Below are 12,476 nucleotides of genomic sequence, written 5' to 3'. Positions count from 1 at the left end.
CATTCATTCATTCATTCATTCATTCATTCGTGGATATGTTGCGTTCAACGTCCCAAAACCGCCATCAGATTTTGAGATACGCTGTTGTGGAAGGCTCCGAAAATTTCGACCACATGAGGTTCTGTAAATGCACCCAAATCTGTGCAGACGGGCCTACAGCATTTTCGCCTCCATCGAAAATGCAGCCGCCGCAGCCAAATTTCGATCCCGCGGCCTGCAGGTCAGCAGCCCAGTACCTTAGCCACTTGACCACCACGCTGGGGCTACCAAAACATAATAAAAATTCAGCTGACGAAAAAGGAGGCGATGACAACTCGGGCACTTTTCATCGTCAAAGACGTAGGGAGTGGATATGTATGTCGGATAGTCGAAACCTTCTACAATATTCCGGCAAAATTACTTCTCACGTACTTTATTTCAATAACATGACCAGGGCACTAAGTTATATAGAGCATAACTGCGTTTTGATTGGCCACCTCATAAATATGCATATGCAATGTAACATTAAAATTATGACTCAGGAGAGGAGAGCAAAACAATTTAACGACGCTAATTAGTCCACTTTTCCCCCATGCAACTCCCCAGAAAGAAGGAATGCTAGAATGTCTGTATATATTTTTTAATCGAGGTATTTAGCAACGAGACAAAGGGAACCTAATGAAAAAAAAATGTGATACTGTCAGAGACGAGTTGATACCTCCTACCTATCAGAAAAAGTGCAGGAGCTCTTGTTTTTATTCGTAAATTGGGCCGAAATAAGTACAGTAAAAGAAAAAAAATACCTTCTTTCTGTTCAGTCGAAACATTCTGGCGGTAATTCTTGCTGGTACGCTGAAAAAGAAAAAAAAAGACAAGCGCACATTGGAATCCCGTGCGCTCTGGTGTCTGCCAGGGTCTCCGCCGCCGCCGGAACCCGCGCCCTCTCGTGGTAGCCGACCGCGCGAGGCGATACTCGTTCATTTGGCTGGGGAGCGCGGCGATTGGGGCAGCCGGAGAGAAACACGCCGCGCGCCCGCCATCTCGGAGGCCTTGGCCTGATCGAGGCTATCAGTTCGGTCGTACCATTGAGAATTACGAGGGTGACCCTGGTGGCATGAAGCGACATTCTTTCTGGCATTGTTCATGTAAAATGTGCCTTTCTTTTGCAGCATCCAAGACCTCCTGGAGAACAGCCGCGCGTTTCAAGCTGCCTTTCGTTGCCCAGCAATGGGCAACTCCACAGCTTGTCTTGCGAGCTTCATATGACGCGGACATAACCTGTCGTTTCGGCGCCACAATTCGAGAAGGCTCCGCGATAAGGTTGCATTTTATCAATCATGCATCCACACGAATCACCGCTTTCTAGATAAAACGTAAACGCAAAATAAACGTATACTTCGCTTGAATTATCGTTGCCTTTCTCGCATTTCCGTGCCTCTTACGGTCTTGCTTGCTTGTAACAATATTTGGAGGCATTTGAACCGACAACTTTCCTTGACAAATGTGGATAGTGCTTCTGCGCATGCATAATAGTTTTCCTTATAACAAATATAGCAGGAAACTGCCTGCGTGCGTGCTAAGCATACTCCTCCGGTTTCACGCCCGTCTCGTACCACTGTGGAAAGAAATGGCTGAGCAGTATTTCGTTTGTCTTCTTTTCTGACCATTTGTCGGTGAAGCTTGTGCAAAGTTGTGTAGTTAGGCGGAAGAACCAAAGCCGTATCCATTTTTTTTTTTTGTCGGTGGGTCCGCATGTGTATAGAACGGCTCTAAGTTTAGCAAGTGGTGGTCGATGTGAAGGCGTGTAGATATATCCAGTATTACCCGGAAAGTTAAAACACGGAAGTATTTCGGGGGTGTCAGAATCCTCTCAACTCCCCCTAGCCGCTGCCATGGGGAATATCAAAATTGGATGGACACTCACCAAATGGTGCGGACAGTTTTTTAAGGTTTGAGCTATATGCAAAAGCCGCGACTTTTTTGTATGTGCAAAAACACAAAAGGCAACGCATAAATTTGAATAAGTATCTCACTTGTGCGGACTGCATTCTGTCTCAGAGAAGAAAACAAACTTTTATTGAGAGAAGGGGAAGGGGTTGAGGAGCTAGATGGATGGGGTCTCAGGTCCAAGGTTTCACCGGCTTAGGCCGCTAGTCGGACATAGTCCACAAGCGCTAATGGCACTTCGAGGCTCTCCCATTGCATTAAATAGCTTCTTGGAAAGATGAGAAAGTGCCCCCACCCCTTTTTTTTTATTTCTGGGACTACATTCACTAGCCGTGAACCACTCTCGCATTGGGGCTATTTACATTAGGCTTTATTGTGTAGAAAGTTCGCCCTTAATAAGCAGTGTCAATTAAACATCTTTGTAGTAAGGCTGTTACATTTGTTACAATATTACCCACTTTGGTCTAATCTTATGCTATAGAGGTTGTACAGTCCCGTGACAGTCTCTGAGCAATAAACTTGCAAAGAAGAAAAGTTGAAAGTTAGACGGAGTAAAACTGCTAGCCAACCTAGTCGGAACCAATTCATCTTCTGGCCACTTCAGGCACAACAAACAAGAAGAAAGCGGCATACCCCCATCCGGCAAAAACCAGCGGCACTGGCCCAGTGCCATACCTGATTACTGGACTAGTGTGGCGCTGACACTGGGACAGTGCCACGCTGCACAAGGCACGCTGGCGCAGCACACTGGGTCACCCATTATCGGCCGAAATCTGGCATTTAAATTGTTTTTAAAATTTTTGGTCATGCGCACATCGTAAATAAGGCTGAAACACGCGTGCAGTGAAAAAAAGAAAAATCGAAAAAAAAAGTGAGTCAGCCGGAGTCGAATTAACTACCTCAACACAACGCACATTCTGAGCTTAACAAGCTACCCACTACTCCACACCTGAAGACGAGAATGATTGTATTTCTCTTCATCTTAAAAGAAATTCAGGTATCCAATATTTTGATTTTGTCGTTTACATACGCAGTGCTTCGTCTCTTCGTTCTCACGCTAAACAGGTGATTGTTAGCTTAGTTTTTTTTTTTTTTGGTTGCCTTGGATCAAATTCATCTGGCATGTTTTACCGCAAAGCTTGTTAGTGTAGCTGCAGATGTGTCACGGCAATCGTAGTGACTCGCTATGCGGCTAGCAATACCTATGTAGAAATCAGCGTCCATGTGTACTGCTCATTGAACACTGTAGATTTTGTACGTTGATAGTTGGGAAGTATTTTCTGTCCTCCTATTTTACGTTACGCGCACGACAACCGCAGCACTTCACTCTAACCGAAACGACCATTAGGCTTAGGGCCGTACTTCTTGTGCCATGGTTGTGCTGAAGATCGTATACATTCAGTTAGAAAGAGCCTAATAATCGGTAAAGTGTAGTTTACATCAAAACGGACGCATGAGTGGTCATATTTTCACCTTCGATTACACAAATGAGAAGCTAAAAACACCGACATTGGGCATAGCAGCGGATAACTGCTGCCGGGGACGTGCGGCTTCCTACGGCACGAGCCGCAATGACTCCTTGCTAGATTAGGTTGGTCTTGATTATCAGGCTGATAATATTGGCATACTGTGTTTCCAATTATGTGTTCTATCGATGCCGTTTATGAAATGCATTGACGAAATTCAATCAAACTTCAAAGAAAGCGCACCCATGCCAGGGGGGGGGGGGTTCATGGGTGGGCTGGAGCTTTTTTTTTTTCAGAAATTCTCGCATCCTCCCTTCTTTGCCCCCCCCCCCCCCCAGGAGCAAGCATTGTTAAACACGACGCATCAGTGCTGTGCCTCCCTGCCCCCTGCAAGAACACAATTGTCGTTGCCCCCCCCCCCCCCGCCCCAGAAAAATCCTGGCGGCGTCCTTGACCCGTGCGCTAAACATATGAATGCTTCAGCCTACTCGCATCTATTGCTTAACTAAAACAAAGCTATATATGTGTAGCACATAGATGAGAGAATCATCATATTCAGTAAGTTTTACGCTCGACATCTCGTGATTCAATATGAAGTCTTACAGAAAGTGCGCTGATTGCGCGCCTAGTTTATTCCGAAGTGCCGCTAGTGTTAGAGATGGTGCAGCGTGACCAGTGTCTCCCACCGCGCTTTAAGACACTGGGCTAGCTTTACAGGGTGGCCCGGCGCGTTTCAGTGCACTGGGCGACGCTGGCCGTGCTGTACACTGTGTCCCAGTGCCTCGCAGCGCGCTGTAGTACACTGAGACACACTGTACAGCGTTTCCAGTGTCACCCAGTGCGCTGAAACGCACTGGGGGATACTGGAAACGCTGTTTTTAGTGGCGAAGCTTTTTATAGCGGCACCCGTTCGTCCCTCGTAGTCGTAGTGTGTAACAATGGTTACATTTTTACCTCTAAGGTGGTGTCGGTGGGAGATTTCTTCGGTGCGTTGTTGAACAATAAAAAATAGTGCTCATTGTACATGCCAGTGGCTGCTAATGGGGAATGAAAGACAGGAGCATTCGGCTTTTAGTTAACGCGCACGCTGCGATCCCCATTAGCAGCCATTGGCATGTACATCTGACATCTGACTATCATGTACAACTGACTAACTGACAAGCCAGTATATCATTACGATAGCAGTTCTGTTGACACACCATGTTCATTATCAGCTTGATATTAATCGTTTAGACTTCTCACGGAACATCACGGTGACGCGTGATGTTCCGTGAGAAGTCCAAATCAAAATATTACCACGCGCGTTGTATTCTGTAGGTACGAGTGAAAGCGGAGAAAGGCTGCCAGCCATCGTGGCTCAAGCAGAGAGGAACCACGCTGGCTATCTCCAACGCCGACTAAATTTCAAGGCGAAAAGGCTGCCGCCGTGACGTCAGAGGGTGGGGGCCCAGTTACGCCGCGAACGCGGCGGAAAGCCTGCGTTTCGTTCACGTTTTAGGAGAACCAACGCTCCCGCTCTCGCAGCTGCTGCGGATTGATTGGGCCGAATAAAAGATGTGGAAAAAAAAGTCTTACTGAGCATGCTCAGTTGGGCAACTGGACCCCCAACCTCTGACGTCACTGCGGCAGCCTTTCGGCCTTGAAATTTAGTCGGCGTTGCTATTTCCCAGTACGCGTGCGCTGTGGTGGAGAGGTGATGGGAGGGGGGATTCGTTACTCTTGAAGGATTCTTTACACTTTTGCTGCTATCGACTTTTCGTTACTTAGAAAAGTGTTGCAAGGCCTTTTGTTGTGTACGCGTGGGCGCGCGCACAAAGGAGGCAGGAGGGGTGGAGGGTGCCCCCTCTTATTTAGTAAAGGAGAGCGAAATATCAGCTCCACACATTGGCATAATATTGTCACGGGGTCGTGACGTGGCCGAAGACAGGAAACTTCGTGTTGGGATTTAACTGTTTATTTGGGCGAACCTGTGCCCTGTAAACGGAAAGTCCAATTACAGCAGCAGTCTTGCACAGATAGCAGTCTCGGACTGATAGCGGCGAACGGAGCGTCGGCCTTCGATCAACAACTGACAAGCGGCGAAGCGCGTCGGCATTTATACTCTTGCCGTCGAATGTTCTAGTGTTATCGCTGGCGGTGGCGTAGGTTCCAGAACAATCTGTACCGTTCGCGCAGTGGGCGTGATCTTACCGAAATGATCTACTACAGTCCGGAACCTTCTCGAAAACTGCAGGCGCGGTTTGCGCTGAGAATCGTGTGGTGTTTTGGGACGATAACAAAAACTTGTGAAATGGAACGTGGCAATATGGAGGGATGTGCGCTGCGACTTAGGGGGGGGGGGGGCAAACTCGACCCCATACTAACATGGCTTGCGCGTGACGTTATTTCCGGCTGGCGAAATGAGCGACCGCCATGTTTTTCAACGCGGAGTCAGGCTGCGCGTGCAGCTTACCGCCATGTGGGAGCTTGTCAGCGTCATTGGAGCGATATGGCGATAGAAAACGCGCAGGCGCTTCATCCGTCGTACTTCGAAGAGCTTGTGGGACTGGCTCGTCACCGCGCAAAAATTGAATTGTGAGATGGTGCCGACCCGTACGAACTGCACATCGGTAAGGGTGTGTGATATACCGAACGTCGATCTCCTGCCTCAATTCCGTGACACACGGCGAAATCGTTAACTATTCGGTTGTTTCGACAAGTCGTGTCACGTAGTAACAAATGAAGGCCTACGAGTCACTAGACGGCCACAACTACTTCACGATCGGATGGGTGAAGAGCATAGCAGCGAAGCAGCTTCCATCACAGCGTGTCATCATTCTAAGCGAAGATAGTCGCTGGACGGCCACAACTACTTCACTATCGGACGGGTGAAGAAATAGCAGCAAAGCAGCTTCCATCACAACGTGTCGTCATTCTAAGCGAAGATAGTTACGGCGCTTTTTTTTTTTGTTACGGTCGAAGAAAAAATTTCATCTTTTTCAAGACGCATGGGCATCGACGAGATTTTGTCGTGAGGTGTGCAAAGTTGCAAACCCGTGTTGCATTGTGGGAGGGGGGGGGGGGGGGTGTCGTGTTGTTTGGGAAGCGTTGATGCCACTTTCGTACCCTGCTACCCTAGTAGCATGAATTGTTGCCGTAATGTTGTTTAATGTCGCGCAACACTTCGAAACGCTGTCAGGTTTACCAGGTGGCATGAATCTGAAACAGCGAAATCGGACTGCGGCACTTGTTCAAGCGTCTCCAAAAACGTAAATTTTATGCAGCCCAAAAATAGGCCAAAGCAGTTGTATCGTATGGGGGAGGGGGTGTTCTTAGGCAATTATTTTCGTGCAAAAATTAGAATATTAGTAAAATAGGGTGCTCACTATCTCTCAGACCAAATGATGCTTTGTATTATTTTTCTTCTTTTGAAGTTTATCGTGTAATACATTTTTGTTTTTGACAAAATGACTGTGAGGTGACTGCAGGATATCGAAAAAAGTTTTTGTCCCTTGACAGCACAAACGAAACATTTCGTGAAAAATGAAAAAAAAAAGATAAAAGCTTACTTAGACGTCGTCTTCGAAGAATTGAGTGCACAAAACCTGCTCAATACATAGTTGAGACTAGGTACCAAAGTTCAGATTAGGTAGCAGCTCATCTGCAAGTGTATAGCCAGATATTACGTAGCTATTACGAAAAACCCATTGAAATAAAGAACAAACTAAAGATATAAAAGTAGGCAAGATCAAGAACGTGGGCACAGTGAGCTGATTTGGAGCCAGCTGGTTTCAACATCCGCCGCCACGGATATTGAAAGACATGAAAGAGGCAGGCTTTGTCCTGCGGTGGGCGTAGTCAGGCTGATAATGATGATGATGATGTCTTTCGACATCACTGAAGCATCCACAGGCTGTGTAGTCGGAGAGCTCCGTGGATGGCAAGATGAGCAACTGGGCAACTTTAGAGCTCATTAAAACACCCGGGACATGACTTCCACGTGCTTCACCAAAAATGATGTCAAAGTCCTCGCTGTCGGACTAGTGGAATTCATAATGTTGTTTGTATGTGTCTTGTGCAGTGGTGTTCAGGTTCCGAACGTCGCACAGTGATTTCACTTTGAAAGCTATCGGCATTCCTTATTGCCTGCTGTGTATGAAGACAGATACTGCAGCAGTCTGCACGTTCAAAAAAAAAAAAAACGGTGGCGCTGTCACACTTATTTACTGCACACTTAAGCAGCTTCGCATTTCAATTTTATACATGCTTGATACTTTTCCTAAAGAGTAATTCAATGCGGGGCAACTATATATAGCGACGCACCAAACTACACCTAAGCATGGTGAAAAAAGCTGTACCGAGTTTCAAAAATGTATTTGAAATACGACTCCTTAGCCCATTTCTTCTCGTACTTCTGAGTGCATGTACTCGGCCCTCTCGCCCATTCTAGAGCTACTCTCAGAGTCTTGGGCGTGGAAGCGTGTTAACAATTTTTATGAAGGAACAGGCAGAGCTCCGTGGTCCATGAGGTATTACGCATGGCACTCCTCGAGTACGGACTATATAGCCTGGTAGCGTGACCTAAGAGCGGCTTGCCCTGTTGCGACGAGGAAGTGCAGGATGCCGAGCTAGCAAGGAGACGACGTTAAAGCTCTGGGCGACAACAATACGATAATTCAGACGAGCAGAGTAACGTCTTCAGGCTCAGTCCCAAGACACACAGCCATCACTCGCGAAGTGTTGATTATTACGAACAATTCTAACAGTCAAACAGCACCGGACGTGTAACGACACCGACAGCCTTCAAAATAGAGTTAAGCACTGACAAGCATAACAGCAATCCCCCACTCCCTCTACGCACTGAGTCAGCCGAAGACGAACTTTTCCCACATTCGTGCTCAGTTTTCGGCACTGTTACTCTATTGGAGATCCCAGCTAGAGATGTGCTGACGTATATTCATAGAAATTCAACAGTTGCCTCTTCAATAATAAAAAAGAAGAGCCTGGAATATCAATATTAAGATTGGATATAATGATATTCTCGCCTCCAAGCCCAAATCACGATCAAACAAGGAGCCAACTGCAAGGCTATCTTGAGCAATAAGGAAGGACTAATATAATAGCCACAGATGCTTCAGTGAGGGAAGAAAAGACAGGTGTATACGGAGGTATATACTCCCGTTTCCTTGGCTAGTCTTGGTTGTTAAGACTACGGGACTTCACCCCATGCAGTTTTTGAAGCAGAACTCTCGATAATTATTCTAGCGCTGCGAAAATTACCAGTGAATGTTCATATTGTAATCATAATTGCCGACTCTCTGTCTGTACATCGCTTACAGCGTCATCGAAATCAACGGTCTTAACGACGCTTCTCATGATAGTACCCCAAAAGCTGAAGCTAACAATGTTAGTTTGGGTGCCTAAAGCTCCTATACTTAGGTATAGGGCTTTATGGGTGCCTGGCCATTGTGGATTAGAAATAAATGAAATGGCTGACGCTCTATCTCGAGCGGCGCTGAATTGTCCAGTACTTTCAGTCCTTCCTGAAGTGGCCATGGTAACTGCGATAAGGTACAGAAAACTTTCGCTTCGTGCAGGTGTCATAGAACTAACTACGTCGTCGGCAGAGCTCAGTCGTTTCAAATTTCCGTGGAATATTCAGTGGTGTCCAGCCAGACCACTGGAAGTCGCATTAAATGGATTACGTTGTCGTGTCCCTCCATTAAATTTATATTCCTACAGGGGTGGTCTGTATAGCTCCTGTATGCAATTTTCTTTAAAAACCGAAACAATAGAACACTATTTTTCATTATGTCACCGGTACAGACTACTAAGAAAAAGACTACTTAATATATCTCGTTCTTTAGGCTGTGGCTGAATTTTTCAAGTGACAACATACTTACATTAGATGCGGCGAGTTTGGGCTTCAGCCACAAGAATGTATTTGATGCTGGTTGTGCTTATGTTTATGAAACAAAACGAATGAGACTTGAACTGCCTAAATGTGTCACATTAGTTCAGCAATAGCATATATCAACAGCGTAACATAAAAAAAGAGTTATGTTTTCTTTACTATGATCATGATTAGTATGAATTATTTTGAAGCAAATTCAGTGTTAGTCAAAACAATGCTTATTTTGTCTGGTCTGAACGGGGGACTCTTTTCGTTTTACGTATATTATTTTTCAAGAAATATTCAATATTGGAAACACCTAACTCAGGTAATCAGTTCTTCGCCGATCTCCCTCAGTGGTTATAAGTCATATTTAAGGCGTCGTCGTCATCATTTGTGGCACGCACCCACGCTGGGGTAATGGCCAAGAACCGGACTTCCAGCAGCGAGTGTGCGACTGTGTCGTCGTTCTCTTCTTTCGCCCCGTCTTTTTTTTTTTTTTTTTTTGTGGATAAAGTATGATTGACAGCCTTCCCAACCCTACCGCCGAAACATTTGTGGCTTCACTACTGCTGCATACGTGCAGTATCAGTCCATACTTCGATGTAACAGAATTCGAGAATACGATCACTTGACCAATGAGTTGTCATGGACAGCGCTTCACCAAGTGGGAGAGCAGTCGCACCTCACTTCGGCTCCGCCAATTTTCGGCCCTCGCGTCGGTCCTTTCGACCCTATCCGGATAATTTCTTCACGGGTGGCTGGAGCACATTGTCTGGATTTCTTCGACACCCACTTTATTGCGAAACTCGCCCGGGGTGGCCCGGGAGAGCTTTCGAAAGCCTTCGACCACGCCGTGCACCGACCTAGGCCTCTTAGGCCTAGCTCGAGTGCGGCCGCCTGCACATCAGCTGACAGACGGAGCGACCGCCCGGCCGCCCGCCGCTGCCTCGTCGCCCATCTCCTAGCTGTCCACCGCTATGGAGTATATTGTCGAAGGACAGGACGTGTCCCCCGAGGAACTCTCGGACGAATCCTGGCAGTCGCCAGGCCTCCGCGCCCAAGAGCAACGCCGCGCAGCCTTGCGCCTTGCCACCGCCGCAGCTAAGCCCACCACCACGCCGGCTTCTCTGCCCTCGTCGAAGCGGGTAAATACATCGCCTCCGCAGCACCGCCGCCGCGCTCCGCTCCCTCGTCTCCCGGCGGACACGATTCACATCGTCGGCCGCCCAAAAAGCCCCGTAGAACTCACCAAGCTACAGCCTTGGCACTTGTACACCGCCTTGCTGCAAGCAGCGTTCCTGCAAGACCTCCCGCCCGCATCTCGCGACACGGTGCGGATCCACCCCGTCAACAACACTTTTACGCTCAGCGTCGCGGACTCGGCTCGTGCACAAGCATACCTCCGCATCACCTCCCTCACGGTTTCCGGCAACACTTTCACCGTCCACCTTTACGCCTTACCGCCAGACGATGCCCTCAGGGGCATACTGTACCACGCCTTCGACGACTTCACGGACCAAGCCATCCTTGAAGACCTTCAGGCAAGCAATCCTACCCTCTCTGTTGTGGGCGGCCGCCGCATGGGCAAGGCCCCTCACATCTTGGTCACCCTCATGGAGCCGAAACTACCGCGGTGGATCTTCTACCACGGTGTCCAGCTTCGCCTCCTTCCGTTCCGCAACAAGGTGGAAGCCTGCTACAATTGCCGCTCGACCGGCCACCGGACCGACGTGTGCCCCAAGCCGCGGCAGGAGCGGTGCCATCGGTGCGGCGCTGCTCACCCCACACCGCCCGAAGGATCGCCACCCACTTGCAACCCCCGCTGCATCGTCTGCAATGGGAATCACTCCACGTACAGTTCCAACTGTAAACACCGCTACGTGCAGCGCCCTCAACGCCAGAAGGCCCCGGCACCTGACACACACCCCCCGCCACAACAGCCTGTTCCGCCCGCAGCGGTAGTGCGCTCTTCCCAGCAAGCAGCAAGTGGTCCCTCACCAGCTCCACCGCCCAAGTCGGTTACTGCCTCTCCGCCCCCCGTACCAGCGGTGCCTAAACCCACATCACAGCCCATGAATTCGACATGGCCCCGCGGCGCCCCCGGCTTGCCCTCGGAGCCGCAGGTTGTTGCACTGCAGCAAGAAAACGCCTCCCTCCGACAGCAGGTCACTGCACAAAGCGCTCAAATTGCAGCTCAGAAGACCCAAATTGATTCCCTCCAAGCGAAACTGCAAGCTCTTGAAGAGAAGCTGGAATCAGCCATCACAGTGAAATCCTCTCTGCCCTCTACCATTTGCTCCTCCTCCGACATGGACGTTCAGACTCCCGAAGGATGCACTGGCAAGCGCCGTCGACCCAACACTCCCCTTGAATCTCTTCACTTTTCTGAAGAGGTCCAGGTATCCATCAAGACGGCCTTGGTGGATCTTGAAGAGCGGTTGGATAGCCGCTTCAACTCCGTCCACCAGCTTCTCACTGCACAGCACGAAGCTCTAAATTCCCTGCGCACAGACTTCGCCGCCTACCCCCCCGCCACGTCCTTCCAATCTCTACAGTCAACAGTCGATAGCCTACAAACTGCCATGCTTGGAAGCATCCGAGCAAAGCTACCCCTCCATGCCCGCACCACCACCTCCTCCGGCGCCGCCCGAACCTCGCAAACACCGGTCGAGGCAACATCTTCCGCTGTTAAAAATGGCTGACCGATCCATCGTCACCATTTGGCAGTGGAACTGCCGTGGTTTTCGTCCCAAGCGTAACCACCTCCTTCTCCACCTACAACAACTAGACCCCTCGGACGCGCCTGATATCATCGTACTACAGGAAACTCACGCCGACGTCTCCCTCTCGGGTTACGTCGCCTACAACCAAGTAACTCACCATCCTCTGCCCCATCCCGTGACGGCCGTCCTCACCCGGCGGACGCTCGCTGTCAATCGACACGATCTACCCTTCCCTGCAGTCCATCACGTCTTTCTCGAGACACTACCTCAGCAACGTGAACAGCCCTCTCTGTTTATTCTCAACGTGTACAACCCCCCTCGCTCCACTGAAGACGCGTCTCTCCTAGCCTTGCTCCGTGCCGCTGCAGCGAAAGCAGCCAAATCACCCCTTCTTATTCTCGGCGACTTCAACGTCAAGCATCCGGACTGGGGTTACTCGAAGGCAGATGGCCCCGGAAGGAGGCTGTGGCAGCTCGCTCACGATCT

The sequence above is a fragment of the Rhipicephalus microplus genome, unplaced genomic scaffold (assembly GCF_043290135.1).
Source record: "Rhipicephalus microplus isolate Deutch F79 unplaced genomic scaffold, USDA_Rmic scaffold_21, whole genome shotgun sequence".
NCBI classification, from domain to species: domain Eukaryota; kingdom Metazoa; phylum Arthropoda; class Arachnida; order Ixodida; family Ixodidae; genus Rhipicephalus; species Rhipicephalus microplus.
This window is presented reverse-complemented; position numbering follows the sequence as displayed.